We start from the raw sequence: 14,012 nt of genomic DNA, 5'->3' as shown, positions 1-14,012 counted from the left end.
ATATATATATATATATATATATATATATATATATATATATATATTATATTTAGTATTTTATAATTATATTTGGTTTTTTTATTTATTTATATATTTTTAGAGTATATTATAAATAGTAAATAGTTTATTTATCTACTCTTTTAATAATTTATTTGTATTTGGTTGTGGTGTTGCTCTATTACCTTTGTAAATTATTAAAGACGATGGTTAACGAAGACACAACGCATTAAATAAGCAGATTGGATTCGTTGGAAGAAATATTCAATCGAGATAAGGGGTGAGAGGAATATCGATTTTATGAGTATAATATGATGTGAGATGAACAGGAATGCTGTAATTTTCCAGATATTCATTCGACGCTTACCACGTATGGTCGAGTCCTATTGAGCAATAATAATAATTAATTAAGATCATACGAATGGTAACAATGAGGACTAAAATATGACTAAAAACTTGTAGAATTGTTGTAAATTAATTTATGTCAAGATTGCATAATGTTCGATTCTTGTGAAATTTTGTGCTAATTGTTATTGTATTGATAATGTGTATTTGAGTGTTGTTGTTTACTAGGATGGAATTATGAGTTTACTTGAATACAACGCTGGTTTGAGTTTCTATTTTATGATTGATAGAGCTAGATTGTTCATTGTGAGTGGTGTGGACCAAATGAGATTTGCTTGAAATTGACTGATATATATATATATAATGATGTAAACTCTTATGATTATTGTGCAATGATTGATATTTACGTTGAGGTAAATTTTGATGAATATTGTGAATTCAAACGGAGAGTTATCAAATTGTGATCATATAATAAGTATGAGCTAGAAGTTAGAAACTTTTGAAGGGAGTATTATTTTGTCACCATATAGGGAGGTCTGACAAGCGCACAGTCATTTCGGAGAAGTACAACTGAATAAGCATGATCGTGGAGGGCTACAGTCGAACTGTAAGGTAAGACTGATTGGCCTTGGAGGTATCTTTGGTGGGAAATTCTTAAGTGGATTAATGTATAATTCCCTAAGGTCGGGAGCTACCATGCGACATAAGAATACCCCGATCGTCACATATATGTGTCTCGGGTTGAGTTGAGGGGATGTATAAGGCATTGGTCATTCATGAATTGTCTGTCCACTCCTGTAATGGCAAGCCTCTTAACCAAGTACTTCAGAATATAAGGGTACCAAATAATAAAGAAGTGTAGAATATAGGACATGCATCACATTGCATCCTTGTGACTGTTCCATTGTGATTGATTTAGATAAACTTCGATATTATGTTATTGAAGATTTTGAATTCTATGCTATGATGTGATATTGTATCAATTTGATCCATTGCGTATTTTTCTCACTATTCTTATACTATTACATGATTTTGAAACTGACTCCCTTTGTTGTTTGTGTTTGACTGCCTTGACCTTGCACTTGTGAAATCACAATTATTACAGATTAGACAATTTGAAGTTCGAATTTGAGAGAAGTCTGCTCTGATATGTGATACCAAGAATGAGATTTATAAATTGTATTTTACTCGTTTAACTAGAAAACTTATTAATAGTAGTAATTTTTCGAATTAAATGAATAAATTATAGTTAAATCTAGTTTATTGAGATTGCACATTTTTATTTGAGAAATTAAGTTCAAAGTGTTCCATATGAACTTTAGGAAATGTGATATCTTAAATCACTTTTAAAAGTTTTTATTTCTTCGAAAAAAGTTTTATTTATCCTTTATGATTTTTTTTAAAAAGATCTAGTATAAAATATTATATATATATATATATATATATACTATTTTTGGATTTTGAGTGTCACAAGTGATATCTAATATCTTAGTGTGGTTCAGAAGTGATTCGAAGAGGAACAATGAGTAGCAAATGGTTGAATAGGTGAGAATTTGACAAAGGCTTAAAGGTGAACTTCGGATTGGAGACTTGAATGTTATAATTAAGTAGAAATTGAAAGTGTGGAGTACGAAGAATTATGATAATATAGGTTTCAATTTTTTGTTTAACATTGGTGAACACGAGGAGCATGTGAATAATTTGAATGGTTTAATTAGTAATTTTAAGAGGTTAGTTTTTAAGTCATTGATCCTTAATGAACTAGGATTGAGTAAGTAGTCAAGTGGTGTCTTTTGACTAATGTTTAAGGGAGTTGAGGTAAGTAAATTTTAAGTGCCGAATATTTAGGATTTGGAGGATCTAATTTTGATATTAATTCAATCATGAGATGTGCAACAAAAGATGTTTGTTAGGAACCTTTGTGGAATATTTCTTTAGAGTATTGGATCTTGGAAACAATTTAAATTAAATCTATTGAGTGAAATAGTCCTTTCTCTAAGGGGGTTGATTGGGTGATATATTGATTCGAGTTCTAGTCATTAGAATCAGGTTGGAGTATAATTCTTGACGATAATTCAAGTCAAAATTTTATTGGAGTACATAGTTCCAAGTATGAAAATGATGAAGTTGGAAATATTTTTGTGGCATCGCAACCAGATTGAAATCAATTGTGTACCTATGTATGTGGCTTGACATAGTTGTGACATTGGAGATATAGTGAATATAGGTATACTTACGAAGTGTTGAAATTATGTGTGAAGATAGTTGTTTTTGTCCTTTGTGAACTGTATTTGTACTTAGCGAATGTGCAAGACCCATAATTTTCGTAATTGTCGTAGCACTATTTTGGGTTTGTTTGTATTATTGTTTTATTAAAATATTTTGATAAAATAAAAATGATTTTACTTTCTATAGTTATATGAGGTTATTATACTATGATTTTATTTTCTATAGTTAAATGAGGTTATTATACTTCAGTGAAATTTTCATATAAAAGTTTGAAAGTAAAATTTTGTTGTTTTTGTAACAGTCAGTAAAACTTACATGTTTAATTTTCCGACAACTTCAGACTTCAATAAAAAATAAACAAGAAATTCTTATATTTATTTATCTAAGATTGGTGAGGTCAAATAATTTTTCGGTGGGAGGATAATTAATTTAACCAGTTAAATTAATATTTCATAGGATAAAAAATAAAAATACACTCGTTGTCAAAATTTGGGTGTTACTTTGTGGTGTCATAACACGATTGATCTTTGATCAGACTATGAGTTAGGGTGTTTTAAGTTGATCAATAGTTGGGTTTAGTGGGGGTCTTATGTAGTTAGTATTTGTTGTTCTTAGGTGAAACAATTTTTTCATAATTAGTTTTGATTGTTTCTTAATTGAAAATATTGTGTGGTATTGTATCTTATTGGTGGAATTCTTATTTGGGGAGAAACCTCTGAGAATTGGTGTATCTAAGAAGTCAAAACCGTTAAGGCGTGTATGTTGTATCTGACAACTTGGGAATGATGAATATTGATTGAAAAATGTCAGGATGATGAGGAGATGATTCAACAAAAGATTTTTTGGGAGGAATTTTTTATGGGTATTTTTGTGGAAGTTCTAGGATGGAGCTGGGTGGTAAAAGAAGAAAAAATGGTCAATAGGTGGACATATTAGTTGGAGAGTATACAACAAAGTTGCAATTTCTAGCTAAGTGCTTTAAGTTCCATTAGAATATCAGCAGATGTTAAGTGTGTTGACGATTGAGGGTCATTATGTACTAATATGTGGAAAATTATGGTAAAATCCTAGGTGGATCTAAAGGAGTTATAAGAGTGAGGGTGAATTGAAGTATTTACACATTAAGAACATCATGAAGATAACCATTAAGGAGTTGACAAATTCGAGAGGAGATTAGTCTTACTAGTTTAAAGAAATTTAACTGATAAAATCATTATGGTGACGACTACTTGATGATTAGTTATGAGACTGATCACCCCAATATTTTTTTCAATGGTAGACAATATCACAATGACTAGAATTGGTCAACATTGATGGGATGGTAATCCTATGTTGAAGGCTTACGAACATTGTATAAAAAAGACGAGCAATTCCATGGTATCGGAGGATGAGTTGTATAGTTGGTTAGCTTTCCATCTTAATAAGTAATTTGAGTCAGGAATCATTTGAGACGTTCCTAAGTGAAATGCGATTTTTGGATTAGATTATTTTAGGATGGTTAACGTTTCAGTAAGGGAATAGTTGAGGAAGCGGGGATTGATATTCAAACTACGTTGTTTTGACACATAACACAATAAGACTGAATTCCTAAATGGTGTTAGGCGTAAGACAAAATCTTGGGGAGATGATCCTAGAATTAAGAAATTTTGGAGTGAATAGAGACAAGATGGTACGTTTGGGGTGATTGGGAGAACAGAGACAAGATGGTACTTTTTTTGATGATTTAAAGAGGTTATGAACAAGTTTGTTCTTAGAAGTTAACATCTCAAATAAAGGAACATAGAAAGCTAAGAGGATGCTAAAAGCAATTTCCCATAGTAGCATAGTTAAGATGAATTCTTTTGTGACACTTTTAATAGAAGGTTTCTAATACTAAAGGAGTGTTGCAAATATGGTTTGGATAAATTTAATCGTTGTTAGTAAAGCATGCGTTAGAGTTAATTTTCAAGTAACACTTTTAGAGATAAAGATTTCTAGTGTATGGTTTTGTAAGGATGGTTGTGATGTCGTAAGCAATGGGAAACCCAAGGAAGGGAGAGTGCATCTCAAGTGTTGGGATGACGACATAGGGTATATGAGGTTGTGTAAGATGAGGAGTAAAGCTTTAAGGACCGCTAAGGTCCAATTTTATGGAGCATCAGGTATGGTTCTTCTAGAGTAAACGATTGATATAGTTTCTTAGATGTTACTTTGATTATGTGTTGGAAATAGTTGGAGTTCGAGAAGTGAAACTTTTATTCTCTATGGACTAGTGACTGAACTTGAGTTTAGGGATGATTTTCTTGAAATGAGAGAATGCATTGCTTGCATGTAATTTTGATGGAGTAAAGAACCTAAAGATTTGGAAAAGTATTCTTAAAAGAAATAGAAAACTAGAGTTATTGGATAAATTGTGGATGTATCGATTAGTGATATTCTAATTTTATTAAAGGACAAAAAATAAGAGAGTAGAATTTATATACTAAGTTATGTAACTGGAAGTTGTAATTGGGAAAAGTGAACTTTGATCATATCACCTTAAGGGAAGAAACCTATTACGGATTTCTACTTTTAAGATTTAGCGACAATGTCGTTATGGATGTAAGTACATTGTGTTCAGTGGTGAGAATAGTGAAGTATTTGGTTGATCAAAAGGAACTCTATAAGAGACAAATTAGATCAATGTATACCTTAACGATTATGTTTTAATTTGCAGTACCATGTCAAAAGGCAAATGTGGTGGTAGATGCTTTGAGTAGTGGGAGCATTCTTTCATCGTGATCATTAATAACTGGACGATTAGAGTATGAGATATGTTTGATACTTACAGTGGGATTTAGAGGTTGCCCTCCTCCTTCTAAAACTATGTCATTTATGAACTGTGCCCCTCTAAAAGTAGGCATAATAGGAGAGAAGCCTACCTACCCACATTAATATCATTGTTTTATTCCCAGTTAAACCACAACCTACTTACATGACTATTATGGATAAATGTCATGCAAATAGAACTTTGAGCATTGGAGGCTAATTACACTTGGGAATTGTCCCATTCTATAAGATCAAGAGACGTGAAAATGGGTCTATTGAAAAACTCAAACCAAGATTAGTTGCTAATAGGTACAATCAAAATTGAATGAGTTGATGTTTTTTGAGACCTTCTCTCTAATGGCCAAAATGACTACAATTAGAACAGTTTTGGCTATAACCTCTATCAATGATTGAATTGTTCACCAATTGGAAGTGATTAATGCCTTTTTGCATGGATATTTATATATAAGATGTGTATATGTCCATTCTTCAAGGTTACAATGTGCCTTCAATAATTAAGTTTGCTAACTTGTTATGCCCTTATATGGCTTGAAACAAGCTAACCGAAAATGATATGATAAATTGTCTTTGTTCTTTCAACTTGGTGGTTATGCTTAAGCTTCTTATGACATTACAATCTTCAGTAAATACATTACTACTTCTTTCATTGTCCTCTTAGGGTCCGTTTGGTTGGAGTTAAATGGAGGGAGTGAAGAGGAGAAAATATTTTTAAATTTATGCGTTTGGTTCAATTTTTAGAAAGGGGTGGGAAGGGATTAAAACCCCACTTAGAGCCACTTTTTGCTTCCTCCCAAATTGCAGGGATTTCGAGGGGAAGCAAAGTGACTAAAAACATTTAAAAATCATTCAAAATCTCTAACTCTCCTTGAACCAAACATTTTTCGGTTTCCTATCCATCCCTCCTCTTCTCTCGAATCTATTAAAACCCATCTCCTCCCTTCCATGGAACCAAACAAACCCTTAGTGTATGTAGATGACATTATTTTAGCGAAAAATTTCATTGCTCACATTAATGCATTAAGAAGGACATGGACCATGCTTTTGACATCAAGAATCTAGGCATTTTGAAGTTCATCTTGGGTATTGAGGCTACACATTCATAAGGAAAATATGTGTCAAAGGAAATATTGTCTTGATTTGCCTAGCACAGTAGGTCTTTTGGGATGCAAGTATGGTAGCACTCATATGGATCTCAACATAAGATTGAAATAAATGATGGTCTTTCATATGTTGACACAACAAGGTATAGAAGTTTGGTTGGCAAACTCTTGCATTTTTTGACATTTTCTATCTTATGCATCAACTAAGTCAGTTCCTTGGCATGCCCACACACCACAGGGCAGCCCTTAGACTACTTCAATACTTGAAAGGTGCTCCTAGAAAATATATTTTCTTACTTACATCACCTTCTCTTCATTTGTTTGGTTTAATCACGAAGATTAGGTTAACTATCATTACACCATATGTTCCATTTATGGAAATTGCTTTTTCTTGATGAAATCCATGATAAAGTGAAAGTAGAGCTGTCAAAATGGGTCAGCCAGCTAAAACACAGAGGTTGGGCCTAATAATTTCAATATGAATTTTTCCAGGGTTTTTTAGCCCGGTCCGAATAAATCTGTAACCCACTCGAGTTAGTATGTATAGGTATTGGGTTGCCTGCAACCCGCATAACCAATTTAAAAAACATAAAAATAGTAAAATTGGCCCACATAGAACAAAAAATTGTTCAAAAGAGATCTAACTCACTTAGTTGGTTATATATATTATCTTTTGTGATAGAACATTATCTTTAGTTGGTTATATATTGATGACTTTTCATCATATGCATATTTTTCATTGTTTTTAGTCTTATTTATCTTTTATTCATTAGTTAATTTAAAGAGTTATTTGATATATTTTGTTAATTTTATTTATTTGCTTTAATGAAATGTTTATGTTCTTATTTTCTTGATTAAGTAGAGATTTTTCAGAGTTTTGTGTTGTTACTTTGTTTTAATGCAGTGCTGACTTTTGGTGATAAATCAACATGATCTATGTGGAGTATTTCAGCCATATATGGAGTTTTAGAAGTTCAATTGGAGTCAAACCAAATGCAAATGAAAGCTATGATCCATAGCTACAACTTTCAGGAAGACACCAGAATAAAATTCGAACTCAAAAGAGGTGAAAAATTCACTAAACTCTAGACGTAAGATGTTGTGCGCTTGAAGCGCGCCTGAAGCGCATTTCGCGCTAAAGCCACTGTCAATTCGTGCTTGAAGCGCGCCTAAAGCGCATGTCGCGCTGAAGCCACTGCCAATACGCACGTGACGCACAGAAAAACACATTAAAACTCATTTTTCTCACTTTTTAGGGATCTTTTTTTACTATTGGGAAGTTTGGAGACTTGTGCTCTAGCATAGAAACTCAAAGACGAACGTTTCTAACACCATTGGAGCAGTTTTATCAAAAATCATTCATGAATCTTTCTTATAAGTCTTCTCTAATCTCTACATTTGCTATCTCTGTCATGAATAACTAAACCCTATTTGTTAGGAATGAGTGTAACAAGATGAAACCCTTATTTTTTTTTTTAATTTGATTTCTAGTTATAGGTTTGAGTTTATTGAATTATTTTTCTCATCTATGTGCTTAATGCTTTTTATTGCTTGATCAACATTAAAATGTTCTACGATTCTTATTTTGAAACGGAAGTGGACTTTACGAATGCTTGAGATGAGAAATTCATGAATTTGTAGTCTAGTGATAGATGCAGGTCATGAAACCAATTAAATTAATTGCAGAGACAATAGTTTAAAAAAGAGAATTCATGTACGGTAATGTTTTATTCTAATCTTAAATCTACTAAGGAATTACGGGTTACTTTGGAGTTAAAAGTTCTTTCACTAAGACATTAGGGCAAGAATAATAAAGAGAATTCAGTAATAATTCAATAAAGGAATTCCATAACTAGGACCAAATTAGACACCAAAGTTGGATTCGAAGTGAAACTCATCTCTGACATTTTTCTAATTATAAAGGATCAATTTTATTACTATTGTTAATTTTAAATATTATTTCAATCAATTTGAGAACTTTTTATTCAATATTAGTAATTAAATATAATTCAATTGTAAAACGCAATCATTGAGTTCGACACTCGGTACTACCGTTTTATTATTACTTGCAACAATTCAGTACACTTGTTGAAACACTATCACATATTTTTAACAATCAATTTCTTTATTTTGTAGAATACAACAATTACATTGATACAAATCAAAATGATCTAAGTGGACAATCCTCCAACACTTTAGAAAATATGAACATTACTCAAGAAGTCTACAAAGACTTCTTTCAGAGTCACATTAGAACTATATAACACTTTATTTGAATTTGGTTTGAGTATGCGTTATGTTAGACAAATCTAAATTCATTTGTAATATGCTAGATAATATCTCTAAGTTATTTTGGACAATTTGAACTTATTTTAATTTGTCTGTTGTTTGGATAATGTGTTGTTTTGAAAACTTTGAATTGAGTTTGTGTTAATTATAAAATCCAAACTTGGTTTTTGTATAAAGAGTAAACTATAATTTTTTTTTTTTAAAATGGGTATTCAAATTGATTCATACTTAATGCATAAGTAGTATTCCATAATTTTTTTTAAATGGGTATCAAAGAAAATTTTCAAATTAAAAGAGTGACAGAGAAATTAAAAATATAATTAGTAAAAATAATATTATAAAAAATATGCAGATTACCTGCTCAGTCCATCTAGAGCCGAGCTCAGATAGTATTTTATCAGCCAATATTAAAACAGAGTTTTTTTATCCGATCAGAAGAAGGCCGCAACCTGTTAGAGCCGACGCTAAATGTGTCGACCCTACATATGAGATACAATGGTCACATATCTACTCATGGATTTGCAAGTGACTAGTACAAGGATGTTTGTGTTCTATTATGATCAAAATAGTTCCCTTCACATAGCTTCTAATCATATTTTCCATGAAAGAACAATACCCCTTACCATTGACAATCATGTTATGAGGGGGAAACTTCAATTTGGGTTTATGAAATTGCTACATATATCCATTCAAGAACATATTGAAGCATCTTCACCAAGTCTGTGCAACCTGGTTGTTTTGCTCAGTTATAAGGCAAGCTTGGTGCAGTTGAAATTTGACTTATTCAATTGCAATAGTGCAATTGGGATAGTTAAGTAGTTAATTATTAATTACTTGAATCAATGAACTAGTTGTGCAGTTAATTGTTTTGTTAGTTACTAGTTAGTTAAAGGGCATACATCTACAAATGTAAAGCTCTTGCATAGTACACACAATCACACAAATTCATTCATCTTTTTGCAAGTTGATTCTATTATTTTCCTCGTATGGAGGTTTATCTTCTTCCACATAAACACTTCTAATAACCTTCACAGTGTCACTTGAATTTATCAAACTCTTTTCAAGAGCAAAATTTTCGTCTAAGATGGATTGTTTAGGACTAGGATTGGGACAACACTTGCTGATGTCAAAAGAAGTTGAATTCAACTAAAAGTGTTTTCAGTTTTTAACATACTTTTCATTGTAGCTTCAAAAAGTATTTTCTATTACAACATGCGACATGAAATCCACAAAAAAACATTTTCTGTTTTCAACAATTCATAACATGAAATTGTCTTAAACAGAAATTTTAATGTTACTAGTCTTTATATCATTCAAAAACCAAAAAACAGAATTTTGCTCCACCAATCATAACATGTTCGAACTTCCAAAACTGGAATATTTGACTCCATTATAGTATCCTACCAAAATCCTTTTTATTTGTTATACGAAAATCCTTTTTATTTGTTATCACTGAACTTTGAGAAAGCCGTATCCATGAGGTAGAGATTTACAAGGAAAAATAGAAAGTAATAGAAACAAATTTCATTATTTTAGAATGACAACATACTTGTAAATGCAATTGTTGAATTTTTTTTTTAAATCAAGTTTTTTTATTTATTTTAATTTCTATTAACATATTAATTTTTGTTTACTTTTTATTTATGTAAATAATTTTGTTATATTTTATGTTCATACTATACGGCAGTCATCCATTAAATGTTGACACGACATATAAGTGTCACTACCAATGTGTCTATAGATGACATGGAAATGTCACGTGACAGTGATTTTAAAGGGATTAAAAGCAAAAATTATTTAAAGACACTACAATTAATTTTTTTTTATTTTTTAGTAATTAAACATATATTTAAATTATAATTTTGACAATAATCAATTAATATATTTTAATATCAAATTGATTGAGATATCAAATAAACTTGAGTTGTAATTCAAATTTAAAATTAGTTTTCCATTTGATTTATAAATTTTAATTATTATATATACTCATTCTAATTTTAAATATAAGATAAAGTAATTCAACAAAAATAAATATATCTAATTTAAATTTTGGACAAAATATATTAACTTTTGTTAAGTTATCTTCTTCTTATATTTAAAACAAGAGAGAGTATTTTAAATTGTATATTAGTAAGTAGTTTCAAGCCATATATTTTTATAAACAAACAATTTGTTGACCCGCATTTGCATCTACACGAAGCTTCACCATAATCTACCCATGTACAATCAACCCAACAATAGCGAGAACTATGTCAACCACACACAATCTATACAAGACATCAAGTTTCTCGGTGTTGACATCTAATTTTATTCGTTATTTTATAATTTTTAATAAATATATAAATAATAATAATAATAATAATAATAATAATAACTAATAATGATGAAAATAATAATAAAAATAAATTGTTAGATTTTTAGAAAATCATGGATTGTGTTTGGTTTCTATTTGACTTTGATTCCTTTTCAGAAACTTTTACTATTTTCTAATTAAAAAAATAAATAAAAAAAACAAACGTATTTAATTGAATTGAAATTATAGTAATAAAAATTATTATAATGGTCATCATTTGAATGAAAAGAAACCGTAAAGAAATAAATCAATGGTATTAAAAATCAATGGTGGTCAATTGAATAGAAAAGAAATCGAAGAAATGAATCAATGATAATAAGAATCAGTATAATTGTGGTCAATTAAATGAAAAAAAACCGAAAAAAACAGATTAATGGTAATTGATTGGCAATTATTCTCTTGTTTTTTGTAATCTACACCCAAAACTCTATAAATAGTCTACCACAAGAGGGCAATAGGGAGAATTGGAGAGCACAATTGGGGGGACAAGAGGGAACACAATTGAGAGCACAAAAACATAAAAGAGAAGAGAGAGTAATAGAGAGAAAAGAGAGAAGAAAGATTGGAACGAACTAGTAAAAAGTCTTTCTAGTGCGGTAAACACTTATTTTTTTTTTCTTCTTGTCTATTTTTTTTTACATTATTATTGTTATCGAGTTTTTTTACTATTCTATGCACGTATGATGTAAACAATAATTTTTTTGGTTTCACAAGAAATTTTGGAATCAACCAATAAGAATCAATTTGATTGTTGTATAATCGTTTATTTCTTTATCAAATTTGTGATCTCTCATCTTTATTGTGTTTTATTTCTTGTGCATTATATCTTAAGTTTGATTATTATTATTGCCATCGGTCCGCGCCACATATGCGTCGCCGACTCGCGGATCTGCTCTTGAATTTTTATCCTTTATAGTTTATAAAAATAAAAAAGTAGAATAAATGTTTTCTCTAAAATAAAACAGTACACAAATCAGTATACAACACATCACTATTATTATTATTATTATTATTATTATTATTATTATTATTATTATTATTATTATTATTATTATTATCATTATTACTATTATTATCACCGTTATGTTGTTAATTTATTTTGATATATATAAAGTAAAATTAATAATAAAATCGATCAACACATAAATATTTTCTACCCAAGAACTACGTGAGTTTTGATTTCCCTATCGCACCTATGGATACGTAGAAGCAAGGTTTTTCCCTTGTCAAACCAAATTAATAGAAATAACATTTTTTCTTCTTTTATTAATGTAAATAATTTCTTTTTCTTTTTTTTGTTATTATTCTTTTTGGGGTAAAAATAAATAAATAAATAGTATATAATTAACTATAGGGTAACCGTTTTAACGGACGTTGTAGGGTGGTAATACTTTCCCTATTCGTAATTGACTCCCGAATCCGAATTTTTTGGTTCCAAAATCATTATTTTAGGTTATATCCAATTTTTCCTTTAATAAAAATAAAATTAGTGGCGACTCCTTTTTCGCGGACAAACCGGACGCGACAATATAAGTATAGTAACTTAAGTCTATATGACATAACATATTGTCACATAAGAGATGAATAAAGATTTTCAAAATTTTATACCCTACTCGTAATCGACTCTCTAATCCGAATTTTTTAGTTCAAAAATCATTATTTTAAGTTTTATCTAATTTTTCCTTTATTAAAAATAAAATTGATGGCGATTCCTTTTTCGCGGACAAACCGGACGCGACACTCAGTCAATCATATTCCTATGTATACACACGACAATCTTCATATGAGTTCACAATAAGGGAACAACTTGATTTTGACCAAAATCTACAAGGCAGTCTTTGACAAATTCTATAATTTATTTGGAGCTAATTATAAAACTTGGAAATTGGTTGTTGATGTGTTTGGTATCCCTTTTAAATTTTATATACTACACTCAAACAACAATATGTTTCTAACACTCATATATGCGAGGAGTCAACTTAGTGATGGATCTTGCACAGAATATTGAGGGGAGCGACAAATATTAATTTAAATATTATAATTAAAAAATTTAAAAGTCATATAGTTATATCAAAGATTCAACATAACATCAACACAACATAAAGATATAATGTAAGAAAATAGACATTTACATCAAATTAAAATTGTGTTATTCGTTCTTCTAAAGCTTTGCATTCATCGATAATTAAATTAGAATTAAAGCTTTCAACTATTTCTTTTTCAATATAAAGTATCATATTGTCAACAATATGTAGTAGCCGTAGAAATCGAAAGAGTTAAAATAAGATAGATTAGTTGATCAATCAAATAATATATATATCTTTTCTGTTTTTTAGAGCTTCACACAATTCAAAGATATTACAATTAACAAATAGTATCATATTATATCAACAGTTAACTTAAAAGTTTGTTATAGTTTGTTAATAGATTGTTAATATATAGTAGTTGGGTTGCTAATTAACTCGTTGTATTAATTTTATTATATTTTATCAGTTAAATGTCTATCATATTTTTCATTTATCTCTTCAATCGCGTAATTTCTAATATGATATTAGCGACTTGATTATGATTTAAGAACCACTGAATAATCTCCTTTACATTTTGATAAAGATAAGAATAAGATTGTTGTTGACAAAAACCATTAATATTTATTTTTTATTCTATTTATAGAGAAAAAATACTTTAAGTAGAAGAGAAAAAGAGTAAGAACCTAAAAACTATAAGAAGGAGATTGAGATAGTATGAGGATCATGTCCAAGAAGATGTTGGCGGTTGGCAGTTGGCCGCTACGACTGAGAGAGAGAGTCCAAGAGAAGAGAGATCAATTTGAGCAGAGAAGTGGGAGAAGAGAGGAAAAGAGGCAGAGAGGAGAGAGATAATGTCAGATTCTC

At 29.9% G+C, this 14,012-nt stretch overlaps 1 long non-coding RNA gene across 1 annotated transcript in view; it reads left to right on the top strand.

Moving 5' to 3' along the window:
* The window catches only part of LOC101498913 (uncharacterized), a 28,009-nt gene extending 20,072 nt beyond the window's left edge, over positions 1–7,937 (top strand). The window contains exon 4 of the long non-coding RNA XR_003474729.2: positions 7,384–7,937. This is a non-coding gene — a long non-coding RNA (uncharacterized lncRNA). The remainder of the gene's footprint in view (positions 1–7,383) is intronic.
* Positions 7,938–14,012: the final 6,075 nt, after the last annotated feature.

The sequence above is a fragment of the Cicer arietinum genome, chromosome 6 (genome assembly GCF_000331145.2).
Source record: "Cicer arietinum cultivar CDC Frontier isolate Library 1 chromosome 6, Cicar.CDCFrontier_v2.0, whole genome shotgun sequence".
NCBI classification, from domain to species: domain Eukaryota; kingdom Viridiplantae; phylum Streptophyta; class Magnoliopsida; order Fabales; family Fabaceae; genus Cicer; species Cicer arietinum.
The sequence above is the reverse complement of the archived record's forward strand: the minus strand, read 5'-3'. Positions and strand labels throughout refer to the sequence as shown.